The sequence below is a fragment of the Lethenteron reissneri genome, chromosome 41, assembly GCF_015708825.2.
Source record: "Lethenteron reissneri isolate LAM-NWPU_2019-01 chromosome 41, ASM1570882v1, whole genome shotgun sequence".
Classification (NCBI taxonomy): Eukaryota; Metazoa; Chordata; class Hyperoartia; order Petromyzontiformes; family Petromyzontidae; genus Lethenteron; species Lethenteron reissneri.
Genome location: NC_083819.1, coordinates 4036285 through 4039891, shown reverse-complemented (window position 1 = coordinate 4039891; position 3607 = coordinate 4036285).

Genomic DNA, 3607 nt, shown 5'->3' with positions numbered 1-3607 from the left:
TGACATGTCACGGCGTCGTTTGGCGATGCCGCGTCGGAGACATCGACTGAACCCCGCTCACAGGATGCGGCAGAAGTCTGAACGCGCGCGCGCGGGTTCGCTAAGCACGCTGCCGGGCTAACGTGGTTTGTTTTGACAGCGCGCACCCATCGGACGGTCCGCGTGGCTCCACCGCACAGCGGGGGCCTCGTTAGCGCCGCTGTCGCTACATGCGCGGGGAATTCCCTCCGCCCCTGCGTAAAATGTGGTGACACACGAGGGACAAAGATCCCCCCCCCCGCTGCCGCCTCCTCCGTTATAGCCTGTAACAGACTGTTGGGGCAAGTGCTGTTAGCGAGTAGCACCTATGAAGGTCGGCACGGCACACGAGGGGGTGCGTGGCCAGCACCACGCCCGGCCGCCTTTGTCTCCCCAGTGGCGATGTTTACACACCGCCTAACAGGTACTCATTTGAGACTGAGTCGACCTAGGGGTGGCTCGGGACCGGTTCAGATAATCGTCACCGGTGTTGGCCGTGAGCGGGAATCGAACTCGGGTCGCCGGGTTTGTAGCGCAGCGTAACGCTAACCGCTACACCACCGCTCCCCAGACTATCACCATCACGACGTGCTGACACGCACACACACAGCGGCACACCCACATAGACATTCTGGAGTGATAACGTTGCTCTCCTACGCATCGGAAATTCGTTTGACTGCCTCGCCTTTGTTTTGTCCCGTCTGCATTGCGTCTCTGTCTACCTCCGTTCCATCCCTAGTGAGAGACAGGTTTGGGAGGGGGGGGGGGTTAAATGCGTGTTAACCTTGCAATCATTGACAATAATCTGTTCCTGCACGCCAGTGGCGTAGTAGCTACATCGTCCGCTAAGGGGGTGCAGCAATCGGCCATGTGGGGCCCCCCCCCCCCCCCCAATATTGTGATTTGTCTCGCACGGTCGCACCCAGAGGCTATTACATATCGTGGCTCCTCTTGTCGAAACCAAACACACCACTAAACAAGTTTATTTGTCGACAACACAAATCTCATGGAGGTTGGCAAGGGGCCCAACTCGGAGCTTTGCCCACCAGGGGGTGAGAGGGGGGTAGGTGGGTGGGGGGGGCAAGGCACCCCCATGCACTGCCTCCACGCTCGTTCCGCCACCGCCGCACGCACGCGATGCGGTGAATCGCTAACAGGCCTCGCGACTCTTGTTGGGTAAGGGGCGCGGGGCGGGGGGGGGTGAGCGTCTTTGTTGTCGAGTTGTAAACGAGGGGAAGGAATTCCGTGGCCCAGAGAGTTTGGCGGCGCCCTGGACGAAAGGGGAAGATTCCTCAGCGCGCAATGCTCCCCGCTGCGAGTCAATACGTCCGAGTCGTTATCTACGACGCCAACGTAAAACAATGACCCGGTGGGTCCTGTTGTAGCCTTTACAAGCTGTCGGGACGCTTGGTAGCTTTGGGACAGGGGTCACTCAACATCCTTTCAGGAATGAGGAGGTTGGGGTAGGGGTGGGGGGTGAACAGGCTGCGGCACGGATACCGTGCAGAATTGTCTTGATGTGTTTTTAGGCTGCGGCACGGATACCGTGCAGAATTGTCTTGATGTGTTTTAGGCTGCGGCACGGATACCGTGCAGAATTGTCCTTGATGTGTTTTAGGCTGCGGCATGGATACCGTGCAGAATTGTCTTGATGTGTTTTAGGCTGTGGCATGGATACCGTGCAGAATGTTTTAATGTGTTTTAGGCTGCGGCATGGATACCGTGCAGAATTGTCTTGATGTGTTTTAGGCTGCGGCACGGATACTGTGCAGAATTTTTTACGTGTTTTAGGCTGCGGCACGGATACCGTGCAGAATTTTTCAATGCGTTCTAGATCAGTTGCGGTGAAAAAACGCACGAATGTACAACGTGAAACAAATACCTTACGTACACCGCGTTGACTAGAGGCGGGGATATAAGCGATATATATGTGTGTGTTTATTTGGGGACCAGTGAATCGACAGTAGAGTATATACAATACACAGCTGTTGTGCGTGTGTGTATATATACATCGTATGTTAAATTATGGTTGGATAGCGTGGAAGGATACATTGCTCCCGTCTGACGGTCACAGCCCACGTGCAACTTAGCCACGCCCGGAGTCGAAGGGGGGTGAGGCGGGCGAGGCAGAGACTGCAGTCAGCCGAGCAGGGCCGCTCCAATCTCGGTTAAAAGTTCAGGAAACAGGCTGTGGAGGTAGACCAAAATTGCTGCAACCAGATAAAAAAAGATAAGCAATCGAAAGCAAACACCTGTAATCATTTTTTTTTTTAATTTAAACACGATTTGTCCATTAACAGGGCCAAATGCGGTTTTCTTTTAAAATCCTTTATATTAAGTTTGCTTGCTTGCTTGCTTACGACCGTGTAAATCTTGCGGTCGTTTTTTAACCCACTTCCCGTGATCCAATCGAGCTGACATTTTGCACACATACTCGTTGGGCGTGATCAATTAATGTTCGTGAAATTTTTTTTCCAAAATTTACACTGTTTAGGACAAACATATAATATTTAATTACCAATTGCTTAATGGTGGCATGCAATCATCTGACCCATATGTGGCAGCCATCTCAAGCCAGATGACGAGAGGACTCTAGCCGCCACGCATATGAAGGATTTATAGTGAAAAACTTTGTTTTTAAATCCGTTATAGTAATTTCGCATGCTTGCTTGCTTGCGTGCTTGCTTGCTTACGACCGTGCAAATCTTTCGGTCGTTTTTTAACCCACTTCCCGTGATCCAATCGAGCTGACATTTTGCACACAGACTCGTTGTGCGAGACAATTAATGTTCGTGAAATTTGTTTTCCAAATTTTACACTGTTTAGGGAAACAAATTAAATATTTAATTACCAATTGCTTAATAATGGCAGACAATCATCTGACCCATAGGTGGCAGCCATCTCAAGCAGAGGACGAGAGGACTCTAGCCACACGCATATAAAGGATTTATAGTGAAAAACTTTGTTTTTACTGGTTATACTTATTAAATCCTTTATATTAAGTTCGCTTGCTTGCTTGCTTACGACCGTGTAAATCTGCGGTCGTTTTTTAACCCACTTCCCGTGATCCAATCGAGCTGACATTTGCACACAGACTCGTTGCGTGACAATTAATGTTCGTGAAAATGTTTTTTCCAAAATTTACACTTTTTAGGACAAAAATATTATATTTAATTACCAATTGCTTAATGGTGGCATGCAATCATCTGACCCATATGTGGCAGCCATCTCAAGCCAGAGGACGAGAGGACTCTAGCCGCCACGCATATAAAGGATTTATAGTGAAAAACGGGTTATACTTGTTATCGATTCCCCCCCCCCCCCACACACGCGCGCACCGTGCCCCTACCAAGATGGCGTCCTGAGCTGTGGAGGCACGGTGGCTCTGTGGTCGCAGCCACGAACAGACAGACAGACTGTTGGGGTGGAAAGGACCCCAGCCAGCCAGGGGAAACGCTTGGCATCGATTTATTTCTGAAAGTAGAATAACAAATTTTGATTGCGGTGAATGCAATGGTTCATAGCGGTTAAGAGAGTTCACCGCTTAGGGGCCGTCCATAAATGACGTCACGCACCTAGGGGGGGGGGG